At 40.8% G+C, this 16554-nt stretch overlaps 1 protein-coding gene across 1 annotated transcript in view; it reads right to left on the bottom strand.

The window, feature by feature from the left end:
* GGCT (gamma-glutamylcyclotransferase) overlaps positions 1-16485 on the bottom strand; it is a 69948-nt gene extending 53463 nt beyond the window's left edge. The window contains exon 1 of the mRNA XM_077775384.1: positions 16397-16485. The gene's annotated coding sequence lies outside the window, so the exon portion shown is untranslated. The remainder of the gene's footprint in view (positions 1-16396) is intronic.
* Positions 16486-16554: the final 69 nt, after the last annotated feature.

Genomic DNA, 16554 nt, shown 5'->3' with positions numbered 1-16554 from the left:
CCACTTACTCTAGACAATTCCCCACCAGCCTGTGTGAGGGATCCTAGCACTGCCTAACTCCATACTCCTAAACAGTCATGTATCAACATAACTTCTGTACGTCAATGCTCTCTGTACTCTCCCCGCCCTCTCCTGTGTCCCAGATACCCTTACCATCTTTCTCATACTTGGCCCACTGGCAGCAGAGTAATTCAGGCAAGCTTACTGCTCTCACAAGTAGACCAGGAAGTATCACAGCTCAAATGCAACAGAAATTTACATTTTGCTCATGTCAACAGTTCAAAGAGCTTATCAGAAAAAGGTGCAACAGGCTCTGTTCACATAGTCACTCAGGGGAGCAGACTCTGCCATAACACGTGGACAACACCAGGCAGCCAAGAGAAAGGGAAGGGCGCAGAGGATGGCACACAGGAGTTCCAGGCTAGGCTGGGAAGTAGCATGCAGCAAATTCAATCATGTTCCACTGGCTAGAACTCAAAGGATCCAGAAGGGACAAGACAAAACTGAACCTAAACCTGGGTTAAGTGTTGATCCGATGGGAGGTGTGGCACCACAAGAACATAACCAAAGAGCTCCTACAACAGGCCCAGGACCCCAGACGCTGCCCCTTGGAATCCATGACGAGGCTGGTGCTGAGGCTCGCCTCCTGCAGGCTGCTCCCTGCCGCTGACTGAGTGCAGTCCACACACTATGGCAGATGGTTCCTCTGAGTACTGGGGACTCTTGTGTCGTCAACTTTGGTTCCAGAACTCCCCAACGGCTTTGCTGAACCTTCCTGAGACTATGTGTCAGGCTAGGATGCGTCACCCAGCTGTTGCTTGCACTCCGTCGCTCGGGGTCAGACCTGCATCACGGGCTGGAGGTTCTCCTGGCCTCCCTGCTTCCTCTCAATTTCCTCTCACATAGGTGTTTCTCCTAATAATAAACTTGTATCCTTAGTCCTGACTGGTGTCTCCATCTTGGAGGACCCTGTCTAACACAGGAGTCAACTCCTTGGTTTTGACTACTCCAATTCCATTGGGGTCATTCAGTGCAGGTGGTGAAGATGAACAAGACTTGTTGCACAAATGATGCTCTGGGTACACCCAGAACTTGCTAGCTGCATACAGAGGTACCAGGGGGTTAAGATTACAACATGCTTTTTTATGGGGCCACAATTTGACCCGTAATATTCTCTACACCCAGCCAGGTGACTCCTTTCCACACTTCCCCAGCAGTATTACTCTTTAGTTCTTCACAAGAACTAAACATTATAGCCATGCAATGATGCCCTCGCATTCAACAAATGGCTCTACACCCCCCACAGAAAACCAAACACTGACAGACAGGAAGTCCCTTAACTCCATGCAGCATCTGCCTCTACTTTGTCCATCTTCTTCTCCTGCCCTCTATTGTCATGTTCTTCCCCAAGTGTAATCTAGATCCTGTTTCATGGGTCCTTTTCCTCTGATGCAGGGATCCTGCCTCTCCCCAGTTTTCTCCATTCCAAGAAATGACACCAGGACCTATTGATTTGCTCAAGCTAACAATAACCACAAGTCCATTGTATGCTTTTCTTTTCCTGACTCTCCTTCCTCTTGCACGACTAATCCATCAGCATGTCTCATGTGCTTTACCTTCAAAGTATTTCCCTAAACCAGTCCATCTCAGCTTCTCCACTGTTACTCTTCTGATCTAGGAAATCTAACTGGTGATTACAAAAACCTCTTAACTGGTTTCCCCATCTCCATTCTTGTTTCATTCCAGCTCAATCTCCAAACACAGCCAGAAGGATCATCTTAAAACAGACCTCAGACCATTTACTCCCCTGCTTAAAATGCGTCAGCAACTCCCCACTGCAATTGAAAATAAATAACATCTTTTTTTATCATGGCCTACAAGATTTATATAACCTGGACATTGCTGACCTCTGTGATCTTATTTCATATCTCTCTCCTTTTCATTTACAACATTCTAGACACATGGATTTTCTTACTATTCTTTACTAAGGCCAAGTGGTTGTTACCTCAGGGCCTTTCCATGTGCTATTACTCAGATCTTCTCATGGCTGATTTCTTGTCATCTCTATATCCTAGATCAAATATTGCCTCCTTGGAGAGGCCTGACCACGTGTCTAACACGACCCTCATCCCATAAAAATGCTCTATCAAATTTTCCTGCTTTATTATTTTTACAGTTTTTATCACCATCTGAAACTACTTATTAACCAGCTTATTTTTATGTTGCCCACTTGGTCCCAAAGAATATGAACTCCTGGGGCGCCTGGGTGGCTCAGCTGGTTCAGCATCTGATTCTTGATTTTGGCTCAAGTCATGATCTCATGGTTCGTGAGTTAGAGCCCTGAGTCAGGCTCTGCACTGACAGTGTAGAGCTGTTTGGGATTTTCTCTCTGGCCCTTCCCCACTCAAGTTCTCTCTCTTTCTCTCTCAAAAAGAAATAAACATTTATAAAAAAAAGAACATAAGCTCCTTGTCAATAGGAAGTTTGTCAGTTTTGTTCATTGCCGTTCCTCCAGTCCCTAGAACAATGCTTGGCACATAGTACGTGCTTGGTCAATGTTTATTGAATGGTTATGTGACAAGTGCCAGGGCTCTTCAGCAGCACAGAAGTTCCCAGGAGGACACTACCTCACCACTGTGACATTCCCAAATTCTAAGAGGGGCCCTGAAGGCCAACAGTTTGGTCACCTGTGTACCAAGCTGGAACACAGGAATCCTGGCAAAGACTAGGAGTCCCAGCACTTGCATCCAGCCTCCCTAGGGTGCTGCATTAGCCATCTCTCACCGAGACCCCGGCACCGTGAGCAGATGGTGTTTGGGAACAGTTGCTGCTCCATTTCTTCCAGATCCACAGACCTCTATTCTTTGTCTCAGAGAAAATCTTGCTAATCTAGCCACCTGTGCTTCTCACTTTACAAGCCCCTGAGTGGGCATCTCTCCCTGACTCTTAATTTAACAGTTTTAAATGTTAAAATCTTCCCTTACCTATGCCCTGGGAATCAAGGAGGGAAGACAATGTAACCAGTTCTCTTTCCTTTTCATGCTTCTACACCAGTAAAATCAAAACAGAAATTAATCTTACATTAAATTACCCTGCCTCAACACGGGTATTATCATTAAGGTTTCCAGGGAACTTATCTTGTTGTTTTTGGAGGACAGAGTCTGAAACAAATCTTTGCTAAGGGAGGCTGGAAATTGAGACAAAATGTTAATGGTTCAGGGACCAGAAGGGAGAGTTGGTGAGAGCGAATTATGGAAGCCAGATCATCTGGACCACGGGCCAGCTGCACGCACCCCGTATTTAGAAGCTTCTTCAGGCCACCTGTTTGCTTTAGCCTTTGCTGTAACTGCTCCACCCAAGGGGAAAGAGCAGAAAATCAAGCCTTGGGGTGACAGATGCCTGGCGTTATTTTCACTGCAGTGGCAATCACAAAGGTCCCTCGAACGCCAACAGTTTGGTCACTCATGTCTCAAGAAAAGGGACTGTACAGCCAGTTCAGGGAGGAATCCATCAGTGAGTAACAAATTACCCCCAAACCTAGGAGCTTAAAAAGCCACAAACATTCATTATCTCACAGCTTCTGTAGTTCAGAAATTTGGGAGCAGCACGGCTAGGTGTATCTGGCTTGGGGCCTGCCATGAGGTTTGATGCAAAATGTTTTGAATAGGCCTGCAGTCATCTGAAGGATGGACTGCGGCTGGAAGGCAGGACTCCCTGATGGTGCACTCATGGGGCTTATGGCAGGAGGACTGAGCTTATTGGCCATTGGCACTGATCATAAAAAAGCTTGAGTGGCTATATTAATATGAGACTAAGAAGATTATTAAGATGAAGATGAATATTGCATAATAACAAAATGTCACTCAGCAAAAAAAGTAACAGTTATAAAAGTGTATATGCCTAATAAAGTCAAAATACACGAAGCAGGCATGACAGGATGAAAGGGAGAAACAGACAAATTCACAATTGCAGTTAGAGATTTTTTTTAAAGTTTATTTATTTTAAGAGAGAGAGACAGAGTATGAGTGAGTGGGGGAAAAGCAGAGTGAGAAGGAGAGAGAAAATGCCACACAGGCTCCAAGCTCAGTGCAGAGCCCAACGTGGGCCTGATTCCACGATCATGAGATCATGACCTGAACTGATATCAAGAGTCAGACGCTTAACCAACTGAGCCATGCAGGCATCCCATTAGAGATTTTAATATCCTCTCTCAGTTATTGATAGAGCAACTAGACAAATAAGTAGTAATGACATAGAAGAATTGAACACTATCAACCACCTTGTCTAACTGACCTTTATGAAAGACCACATACAACAGCTGCATAATGCACATTCTTTTTAAGTGTATCTGGAGCATTCACCAAGGTGCTGGGTCATATGCTGAGTCACTAAATGTACTGAAGTTGATAAATTTCAAATGTTTTTCTCACACCACATGGGAATTAAAGTAGAAAGCAAAAATAAAAATAATAGTATATGTTTAAAAGCCTCAAGTATTTGGAAGTTAAACAACACTCTTCTTGATAATTAAGGGGTCAAAGAAGACATCACAAGGGAACTTAGACAGCATTTTAAACTAAATGAAAATGAAAATGAAAATGTAATGTATCAAGATTTTGGGATTCAACTAAAGCAGTACTTAGAGGCAAATCTATAATTTTAAATGTTTATTTAAAGGAAGAAAAAAGGCTTACAATAAATTATCTGAGTTGCTCTCTTGAAGAGCTAGAAAAAGAAGAGCAATTTAAACACAAATTAAGTAAAAGAAAATAATTATAAAGATAAAGTAGAAATCAATGGAATAGAACATGGGCAAAATAATAGAGAATACTAACAAAGCCAAAAGTTAGATGTTTGAAAAATTGATAAATTGGTAAACATTTAGCAAAACTGATCAAGAAAAAAAGAGAAGAGGGCAGAATAAGTCCAAGAGGGAAGTGTGGACAGTGCCATGGGAACAGACTTGCCTGTGGCTCAGAAGCAGAAGCTGAGTAGCGACGAGAACAGCAACCTGGACCTGTCCGGAGACGAGAGTGAAGGTCGTAAGTTTGGAGTACAGTTTAACTGGCACAGTAAAGAAGGAGATCTGTTAGTGTTGCAGCTGTAGGAAGCAACAGAGTTACCTTACATGAACGTCACTCACAAGAAGAAATCCAGTTGTTGCAGTCTTATGTGGATGCTGATCCTGTTTATTGAATTTGTCTGTGTGTTTGTGTACCTTTGTTCCCTGTGTGGTTGTCTGTTTTCTTTTTCCAGGGCTACCTCAGGAAACAAGCCAAAGTACACATGGTGGAGAGTCCCAAATACCACTACAAGTAGGGAAATAAAATAACCAAACTCTGGACAAGAGAAACCAAGAGACACCATTCAAAGAACCTTCCTGAACGGACAGGCCCTGAACAGTCAAAGAGCCCTCTTTAATACAGCAGAACTCGCAGGGGCAGAGTGTACAACAAGCTTTTAAAATTAACAAGAGGTAGAAAACTAACCAAAATGACAAAACAGAAGAACTCTCCTCCAAAGAAATTCCAGGAAGAACTGACAGCTAAAGAACTGCTCAAAACAGATATAAGCAATATAACTTAACAAGAATTTAGAACAATAGTCATAAAATTAATCGCTGGGCTTGAAAAAAGCATAGGGGACATCAAAGAAACTATGGCTACAAACACTATGGAGCTCAAAAATGGTTACGATGAATTAAAAAATGCTATAAATGAGATACATAATAAAATGGAGGCATCCAATGCACGGATTGAAGAGGCAGAAAGGAGAATAAGTGATTTAGAAGACACTATTATAGAAAAACAGGAAGCTGAGAAAAAGAAAGATAAACTGATCCAGGAACATGAAAGAAGAGTTTGAGAGCTCAGTGATACAATCGAACGGAACAATATCCGTATCATAGGAATCCCAGAAGAGGAAGAGAGAGGGAAAGGCGCTTAAGGAGTCCTGGAACAAATTATAGCAGAGAACTTCCCCAACCTGGGGAGGGAAGTAGACGTTGAAATTCAAGAGGCACAGAGAACTTTCCTCAGACGTAACTTGAATTGATCTTCTGCATGACATATCATAGTGAAACTGGTAAAATATAAGGACAAAGAGAGAATTCTGAAAGCAGCTAGGGAGAAAAGGGCCCTAACATACAAAAGGGAACCTATCAGAGTGATGACAGACCTATCTACTGAAACTCGGCAGGCCAGAAAGGAATGGCAGGAGATCTTCAATGTGATGAACAGAAAAAATATGCAGCCAAGAATCCTCTATCCAGCAAGCCTGTCATTCAGAATAGAAGGAGAGAAAAAAGTCTTTCCAAATAAACAAAAATTGAAAGAATTTGTCACCAAAACCAGCCCTACAAGAAATTCTGAGGGGGACTCTCTGACAGAAATGTTGCAAGCAATGCAAGACACTAGGGACACCACCACAAGCGTGAATCCCACAAATGACACAATGACTCTAAACCCATATATTTCAATAATAACACTGAATGTGAATGAGCTGAACACTCCAATCAAAAGACATAGGGTAGCAGAATGGATAAAAAACAAAATCCATCTATTTGCTATCCACAAGAAACATATTTTAGACTGGAGGACACCTTCAGATTAAAAGTAAGGGGATGGAGAAATGTATATCACCCTACTGGAAGTCAAAAGAAAGCTGGAGTATATACTTATATCAGACAAACTGGACTTTAAATTAAAGACAGTAACAAGGAATGATGAAGGACATTATATAATAATTACAGAGTCTATCCGTCAGGAAGAACTAACAATTATAAATGTCTATGCACCGAATATGGAAGCACCTAAATATATAAAACAATTAATCACAAACAGAAACAATCTTATAGATAAGAATGTGCTAATAGCAGGGGACTTTAATACTCCACTCACAGCAATAAATAGATCAACTAGACAGAAGATCGCTAAAGAAACAATGGATTTGAAAGACACGTTGGACCAGATGGATCTAAAAGATATATTTAGAACTCTACATCCTGAGGCCATGTAATTCACTTTCTTCTCAAGTGCGCATGGAACATTCTCCAAGGTAGATCACATACTGGGACATAAAGCAGTCCTCAATAAATATAAAAGAATTGAGATCATACCATGCACACTTTCAGATCACAATGCTATGAAACGTGAAATCAATCACAAGAAGATGTCTGGAAAACCTCCAAAAACATGGTGGTTAAAGAACACCCCACTAAAGAACGAATGGGTCAATCAANAAGCCAGCATCACTTTGATTCCCAAGCCAGATAGAGACCCAGCAAAAAAAGAAAACTACAGGCCAATATCCCTGATAAATACAGATGCAAAATTCTNATGACGGAATACTACATGGCAATGAGAAAGAATGAAATCTGGCTATGTGTAGCAACATGGATGGAACTTGAGGGTGTTATGCTGAGTGAAATAAGTCAGGCAGAGAAGGACAGCTACCATATGGTTGCACGTATAGGAGGATTAGGAGGAACTTAACGGAGGACCATGGTGGAGAAGAAGGGGAAAACAGTGGGGGAGAGAGGGAGGCAAACCGTGAGAGACTCTTAAATGCCGAGAACAAACTGAGGGCAGATGGGAGGGGGAGGGGAAGGGGATGATGGGCATGGAAGAGGGCGCTTGTTGGGATGAGCACTGTGTGTTATATAGAAACCAACGTGACAATATACTATTAAGAAAAATAAAAGAAATGAAAAAAAAAATAAAGTTCTACCAGGGGAAAAAAAAAAGAAAAAAGAGAAGTGAGAAAAAAACTAATTACTGATATCAGGAATGAAATAGGAGATGGGATTTTACCCCAGACCTTACATGCATTTTAAGGATAATATTGGAATGTTATCAGCAATTTTATGCCAATAAACCTGACAATTTATATGAAACAGCCAGATTTCCTGAAAAACAAAATTTACCAAAATAAAGACAAAAGAGTAAATAGAAGACATGGGTAACTTCATTTCTATCAAAGGACGTATTCACAAATTCACTGGTGAACTCTACCAAACAGTTATGGAAGAAATAATACCAATCCTACAAAGATGGATATTTCAGGAAACATGAGAAACTCTTCCCAACTCATTTTATAAAGTCAGCATAACCTTGATAGAAAGACTTCACAAAAACATTGAAAGGAAAGAAAATTATAGGCTAAAATTGCTCATGAACATAGAGGCAAACACCCTTCTCAACAAAATAGCAAATCAAATCCAAGAAAATGTAAGAAGCATGAAACCAAGTGGGATTTCTGCCAGCAATGCAAGGTTGATATAACATTTAAAAAATTCAACAGTATAGTTTAGTATATTAAGAGAATCCAGGAGAAACACCCTATAGTCATCTCAGTAAAAACATAAAGAGCATTTTACAGAATTCAGCACCTATCCATGACAAAATCTGAAGCAAAGAGGGAACAGGCAGGAACTTCATTAAAATGATAAAGGCATCTACTAAAAATTCTACATCTAACATGATACTTACAGAAACACTGAACACTTTGCCTCTAAGATCAGAAGCATATTTTTCCCTTTCAGCGCTTTGAATATATCAGACTACTCCCTTCTGGCCTGCAGAGTTTCTGCTAAAAAAAAAAAAGCCACTGATAGCCTTATGGGGTTTTCCTTATAAGTAACTGCCTTTTCTCTGCTGGTTTAAAGTTTTTTTCTTTATCACTACTTTTTGCCATTTTTACTATGTGTCTTGGTGTGGACCACCTTGGGTTGAATTTTGGGAGGATCTCTGTGCCTCCTGGATCTGGATGTTTCTTTCCTCAGATACAAGGAAGGATGTTCCCCTAACAAGGCAAGATGTTCATCCCCACCACTTCTTTTCAATACTAGACAAGATGACCTAGACTATATGGCTAGGGAAGTTAAAAAAAAAAAAAAAAAAAGCATAACGATCAGAAGGAAGACATAAAACTGATTCTATATACTAATGACATAATTATTAATGTAGAAAATCCCAAGGAACCTACAAAACAACAACAACAACAACAACAAAAAAACACACACAAAAGACATCCAAAGCCTGTATTGCTGTCAATTCTTCTGAAACTGACCTATGGAGTCACAATCTCAGCAAGTATTTTTTTTTTAATTGAAAAGTGAATTCTAAAATTTATATGGAGATGGAAAGGATCTAGAATAGTTAAAAACAATTTTGAAAAAGAAGGAAAGGTGGAAAATGTATATTCTTTGACTTCAAGACTTACTATAAAGCAACAGTAATCAAGAAAGCGTGATGTTGGCATAAAGGCTGATAGATGGAACACTAGAATAGACTAAGAATCACACAGACTCATACTTATATAGTCAATTTATTTATGACAAAGGCACCACATCTGATCAGTGGTGAAGTAAATACTGTGAGCTTTTTATCTTTTAACAATTGGTGTTTGGAAAGATGGTGGAATAGGAGGACCCTAAGCCTATCTTGTCCCACGGATCCAACTAGGTAACCCTCACAGCACAGTAAATAACCCAGAAAATGATCTGAAGACTGGCCGAACAAATTCCACCACTGAAGATTAAGAAGAGGCCACATCGAAGAAGGAAGGAAGAGTGAAGATGCAATCTGGGAACAAAATAGACCACAGCTATCAGTGGTGGGGAGGGAGCCAGTGGCATGGAGAAGGCAGAAAACAGACTATCACACCAGAGAGCCCACAAATGGGGAGGGTGAATCCCCATAGTATTCACCTTTGAAAGCCAAGGGAGCCAATTTGATGAGCTCTTACAGAGAGCAGGATTTAAAGTCTGAAATATTAAAAATCTGTGGGCTCAGTTCTGGGAGAGCCTGGGTTCAGAAGTAGAGTCCTTTGTTCTTAGAGAGACAGCATGTCAGCCTACATAGATATGGCATAGAATGAGAAGCTTGAAAAATGCCAGGGGCAGAAGAGAAGGAGAGTGATTTGCTTATCTCAGAGTGTGGCCAGGAGAGATAGAGATCATGGGGAGACCCTTCTAGGAACAAAGGAGCTGGCAGGCACCATTTCCCTCCTCCACCCCCAGCATAAACAATGGCCACCTCAATAAAAACTCGTTACTTAACCTGCTTGCACCAAGCCCTGTTCCCTACTTTGCAGATCTACCCTTTCCAGATATGCTCACCTTAGTCCTGGCGCTGGGGGACCCTTCCCCTGAAGACCTGTGCAAATCCTGCCAGCACCACATCTCTTGGACTTGTTTGTGCATTCTGCAGGACTTCAGTTCCAGCACCATTGGGGCAGGTCTCATTTCAGAAGCAGACCACTGCACACCTTGTTAAAACGTACCCCACCCTAAACACAGCCCACAATAGGTAAAGAGAGCCTCTACAAACAACTGGACCGAAGGAAAAAGAAGCCAAGACTCAACAGCAAAGCACACGCAACACTCATAGGAGACACTTTCTGAAGTACCAGACCCTGGGGAACAGGGGACATAGCACTTCAGGGCACTATAGGATCTCTTCTTTGTAAGGCTGTATTATTAAGAGCAAGAGAAGTAGCTGACTTTCCTAACACACAGAAACAGACACAGAAAGTCAGAAAAAATGGTGAGACAGAGAAATATGTCCCAAATGAAAGAACAAGACCAAACTATAGCAAGAGATCAAAGCTAAGTGGATGTAAGTATTATGCCTGATAGAGATTTTAAAGCAATGATCATAATAAAGACACTCACTGGACTTGAGAAAAAAGTGGGAGACATCAGTGAGACCTTTAAGACAGAGATAAAAAAAGAACCAATCAGAGATCAAGAACACAATAAATGAAATAAGAAATACACTTGATGGAATAGATAGCAGACTAGATGAAACAGAGCAGTGAATGAATGAACTGGAAGACAGAGTAACAGGAAGTAACCAAGCTGAGCAAAGGAAAGAAAATTATGCAAATTGGGATTAGTCTTACGGAACTTGGTGATGCCATCAACAGTAATAACATTCACATTATGGGGATCTCAGAAGAAGACGAGAGAAAAGGGGGCAGAAAAAGTATTGGAAGAATTCATATCTGAAAACTTTCCTAATCTGGGGAAGGAAACAGATATCCAGATCCTGGAGGCACAGAGATTCTCCCAAATTTCAACCCCAGGAGGTCCACACCAAGACACATAGTAATTAAAATGGCAAAAAGTAGTGATAAAGAAAACAATTTAAAAGCAGCAAGAGAAAAGGCAGTTACTTATAAGGAAAACCCCATAAGGCTATCAGTGGCTTTTTTAGCAGAAACTCTGCAGGCCAGAAGGGAGTAGCATGATATATTCAAAGTGCTGAAAGGGAAAAATGTGCAGCCAAGAATACTCTATCCAGTAAGGCTATCACTCAGAATAGGAGAGAGAAAGAATTTCTCAGACAAACAAAAACTAAAGAAGTTGCAAACAAAAACTAAAGAAGTTGATGACCACTAAACCAGCCCTACAAGAAATATTAAAGGTGATTCTTTGAGTGGAAAGATCATAAGTGAGAGGATGAAAAATAAGAAACACAAAAGCAGTAAAAATAAATATTTCTGTAAAAGTCAAGGGATTCATAAAATAAAAGGATGTAAAAATATGACACCATATACCTAAAACATGATGAGAAGAGGAGTAAAGAATGGGTTTGAACTTAAGTACCATCCACTTAATATCAATTGCTATAAGAGAAGATGTTACATACAAACCTAACGGTGACCACAAATTAAAAAACAGTAATAGATATGCAAAGAGTAAGGAGAAAGAACTCCAAATATATTACTAAAGAAAGCCAACAAACCATGAAGGAGAGCAAGAGAAGAAAGGATCAGAGAAAGTCTATAGCAGCAACAACAAAACAAATGATAAAATGGCAAAAAAATACATATCTATTGATAATTACTTTGGACTAAAAGTTCCAATCAAAAGACATAGGGTGACAGAGTGGATAAAAAATTAAGACCCATCTATATGTTGCTGATGGAGAAACATCATACAAATGCATGTTAAGAGAAAGCCAGGGGGGCAATACATATATCAGACCAAGTAGACTTTTTTAAAAAAAGTTTGTTAAAACTTAAAAGTTAAAAAAAAATTTTTTAATGTTTATTTATTTTTGAGAGCGAGAGAAACAGAGAGCAAGCTGGGGGTGGGGGGAGGGCGGGGAGGCCAAGAGAATTCGAAGCAGGCTCCAGGCTCTGAGCTGTCAGCATAGAGCCCAATGTGGGGATCAAACTATGAACTGTGAGATCATGACCCGAGCTGAAATCGGACGCTTAATTGACTGAGCCACCCAGGCACTCCATGTTTAAAAAACTTTTTTTAAAAAGTTTTTTTATTTATTTTGAGAGAGAGGAAGAGAGAGAGGGAGGGACAGAGAGGGAGAGAGAGAAAATCCCAGGCAGGCTCCATGCTGTCAGCACAGAGCCCAGCTTGAACCCATGAATTGTGAGATCATGACCTGAGCTCAAGTCAAGAGTCAGGTGCTTAACTGACTGTGCCACCCAGGTGCCCAGACAAAATAAACTTTAAAACTAAGACTGTAACAAGAGACAAAGAAGTGAAATAGTGAAAAACTGAGACCTTTTCCCCTTAAGGTCAGGAACAAGCCAAGGATGTCCACTCTTACCACTTTTACTTAACATAGTACTGGAAATCCTAGCCATAGCAATTAGACAATATAAAGAAATAAAAGGGATCCGAATTAGTAAGAAAGAAGTAAAACTCCCAGTTGTGGATGAGATGATACTATATACAGGAAACCTAAAAACTCAACCAAAAAACTACTAAAACTGATAAAAGAATTCAGTAAAGTTGCAGAATATAAAATCAATGTACAGAAATCTGTTGCATTCTTATACACTAATAATGAAGTAGCAGAAAGTGAAGTCAAGAAAACAGTCTCATTTTCAATTGCACCAAAAACAACAAAATATTTAGGAATACACTTAACCAAAGAGGTGAAAGACCTGTACACTGAAAACTATAAAACACTGATAGAAGAAATTCAAGACAGTGCAAAGAAATGGAAAGACATTCCATGCTCATGGGTTAGAAGAACAAATATTGTGAAAATGTCCACAATGCCCAGAGCAATATACACATTTAATGCAATCCCTTTCAAAATACCAACAGCGTTTTTCACATAACTAGAATAAACAATCCTAAAATTTATGTAGAAACACAAACACACACACACACACACACACACACACACACACCAAATAGCCAAAGTAATCTTGAAAAAGAAAAGCAAAGCTGGAGGCATTACAACTCTGGACTTGAAGTTATATTACAAAGTGGTGGTAATGGAAACAGTATGGTACTGGCATAACAATAAACATATAAATCAATGGAGTAGAACAGAAAACCCATAAATAAATCCACCATTATATGGTCAATTAATCTTAGACAAAGTAGTAAATGAATATAGATGGGAAAAAGACAGTCTCTTCAACAAATGGTATTGGGAAAACTGGATAGCTACATGCAAAAGAATCAAACCAGACCACTTTCTTCCACCATATACAAAAATAAACTCAAAATAGATTGAAAACCTACCTAAATGTGAGACCTGAAACCATAAAAATCCTAGAAGAGAGCATAGGCAGTAATCTCTTAGTGCTCATTGGCCGTAGCAACCTCTTTCTAGATGTATCTCCTGAGGCAAGAGAAATAAACTTTTGGGACTACATCAAAATAAAAAGTTTTGCACAGTGAAAGAAACAATCAACAAAACTAAAAATCAACCTACGGAATGGGATAAGATATTGGCAAATGACATATCCAATAAAGGATTAGTATCCAAAATATATAAAGAACTGATACAACTCAATACCTAAAACTCAAATAATCCAATTTTTAAAAATGGGCAGAGACACGGACATTTCTCCAAACAACACATACAGATGGCCAATAGACACATGCAAACGTTCATCATCAGGGAAACGCAAATCAAAACCACAATGAGGGGCGCCTGGGTGGCTCAGTCGGTTAAGCGTCCGACTTCAGCTCAGCTCATGATCTCATGGCTCGTGGTTCGAGCCACATGACGGGCTCTGTGCTGACAGCTAGCTAAGAGCCTGGAGCCTGTTTCAGATTCTGTGTCTCCCTCTCTCTCTGACCCCCCCCGCTCACACTATCTGTCTGTCTCTCAGAAATAAATAAAACATTAAAAAAAATAAAACACAATGAGATATCACCTTACCAGACACCTGCCAGGATGACTAAACTATAAAACACAAGAAAAACAGGAGTTGACGAGGATGTGGGGAAAAAGGAACCCTCTTGCGCTATCGGTGGGGACGCAAGCTGGTGCAGCCACTGTGGAACACAGTATAGAAATTCCTCAAAAAGTTAAAAATAGAAATACCTTATGATCCAGTAATCATGCTATTAGGTATTTACCCCCAAAACACAAAAACGCCAATTCAAAGGGATACATGCACCCCTGTGTTTACTGCAGCATTATTTACAATAGCTAAATCATGGAAGCAGCTCAAGTGTCCATCAACAGATGAATGGATAAGGAAGAGGTGGTGTATATATACACAATGAAATGTTATTCAGCCACAAAAAAGAATGAAACCTTGCCATCTGTAACAACATGGATGAAACTAGAGAATACAATGCTAAGTAAAATAAGCCAGACAAATACCACATAATCTCACTCATATTTGAAATTTAAGAAACAATACAAAGAAGGAAAGGAAAAATGGAGATAAACCAAGGCTCGTCAAGTTACATAGTAAAACTGCCTCTTCTTCCAGCTCACATTCTGTTCTGGCCCTCCACCCACTTAGTAGCTGTGTTACCATAGACAAGTAGTTTATATCTTAGTGCCCTGAATCCTGAACCCATAAAATGGGAATTATTATGGAGTCTATCTCATTGGACTGTGAATAAAATGCAGGAGATAATTTAGAATGCTAATTGCTACACAGTAAACCCTCAATGAATATACTCTTATTATTCTCTTGTAGAAACAGTTTTTTAAGGGAAGCCCTTAGGAAATTCTACTAAGGGCCGTGTGGACCTATTGGAGATGCACAGCTTTGCCTTTTAGAGAATAATTACTGAGGCAGCAGTGGGGAGGATGAACTGGAGAGGGGAAAAACGGATTTGGAGACTAGAGCTGAGATTGTCCTCGCATGAAAATCGATGAGGCATTACTGATCTAGAGAATTAAAAAAAAATATATATATATGTTTTCAAAGTATACAGAATTTGAATTTTTAATAAAAATTCAAATAAAAGTATATGTACAAATTAAAGTTGTTTTTCATGTTTAAAAATATTAAGATAAATCCAAAATTACCTATTAAAATGAAGCCAAATAAAACTGTAATTAAAAAAATAAAATCTTAAAAATAAAAACCTTGAAATAAAAGTTCTTAAAACACAAATTGTTCAATATTGCAGAGAATTCTTCGGCACTTGACCCGCTTATGCTAAACTGTCAGTACTTTTCCAGAACGGCATATGGGAAGAGGAAGAAGAGAATATGGACTTCATAGCACCGGGACAGGCAACTTCATTCCGCCTCCTGTCTACTTTCCTAAACTCCTGGGGTGGAACTGTGGGTCACAGGGAAGGTGTGTGTGGCTGGCTTTAGAAGGCACCCCCCCCACCCCCCAAACAGTTCTTTAAAGTGGCTGTACCAGTTGACACCCCTCTCAGCAGTGTGGGAAAGTCCCAGAGCCTTATTTGGCATTTTCTATAATTTTCATCGGGACATTCTGGTGGGGGTGAGCAACGCTATTTCTATAACCAACACTTTCTCTATCTTTAACACTTTGTTAATATCCATTCCCCCTCTGGGAAGGGAATCCAGCCTAGCCAGCCGACCCACCTTTGGGGCCCAAGGGGAGGGAGGGAGTCATTTCTGGAAGGTCGTTAGCTGAGACCCAAGCACAAGAGGGCAGGTGGGCTGAGGCAAGGCCAAGCAGAGGGATTCTCAGCTCCACACCCCTGCATTCTCTTTCCGAGTCCTTCCGCCTCTCTCTGCCTCTAGCTTTTCCTCATCTTTGCTGGTTCAAACCCTGCTCGCTCTGCAAAGCTAACTGCCCTTCTCCAAAAAGCCCCTCACCTGTCCTCCGCCTTCCCCCAGCTATTTCATTGAGGTCGACAAGGCAAGGACGTGTTAAGACGGGCAAATCATTAACCAAGTCTTTTGCTTCCTCAGGTGAGGAACAGGAGAGCTTGAGCAACTTTGAGTCTACGTCCCTAAGTCGATGTTTCAGGAACCTTTAAGGCGCTGGGGGCGCAAGAACACACACAGAAGCGTGTATTCCCGTGGGCGAGCCCGAGTGTACGTGCCCAAACCTATGTTTTGAAGGTCCTCGGTCTGCAGGTCTCGGATGAGGCTGCGTCTTGGATGGTCCACTCTATTGGGGGGCGGGGGGAAGCCTGACGCATCTTTGTGCAAGTCTGTTGGCGAGGTGTTACCTGAGATCCCACAGCCTCCCCACGAGCAGAAGGTGGAGCGAGCCCTCTCCGGTCCCCGAAGAACTCCGGGTTCTGTGTCGAATCTGCTGGCCGTCACCCGGCGCGGGGAATGTGCGGCTGCGCGCGCGCCGCGGCGTTTACGCGGCGATTTCATCATG

Source organism: Crocuta crocuta, unplaced genomic scaffold (assembly GCF_008692635.1).
Source record: "Crocuta crocuta isolate KB4526 unplaced genomic scaffold, BGI_CrCroc_1.0 scaffold197, whole genome shotgun sequence".
Lineage (NCBI taxonomy): Eukaryota > Metazoa > Chordata > Mammalia > Carnivora > Hyaenidae > Crocuta > Crocuta crocuta.
Note: the sequence above shows the minus strand (reverse complement) of the source record. Positions and strands in the feature narration are given on the sequence as shown.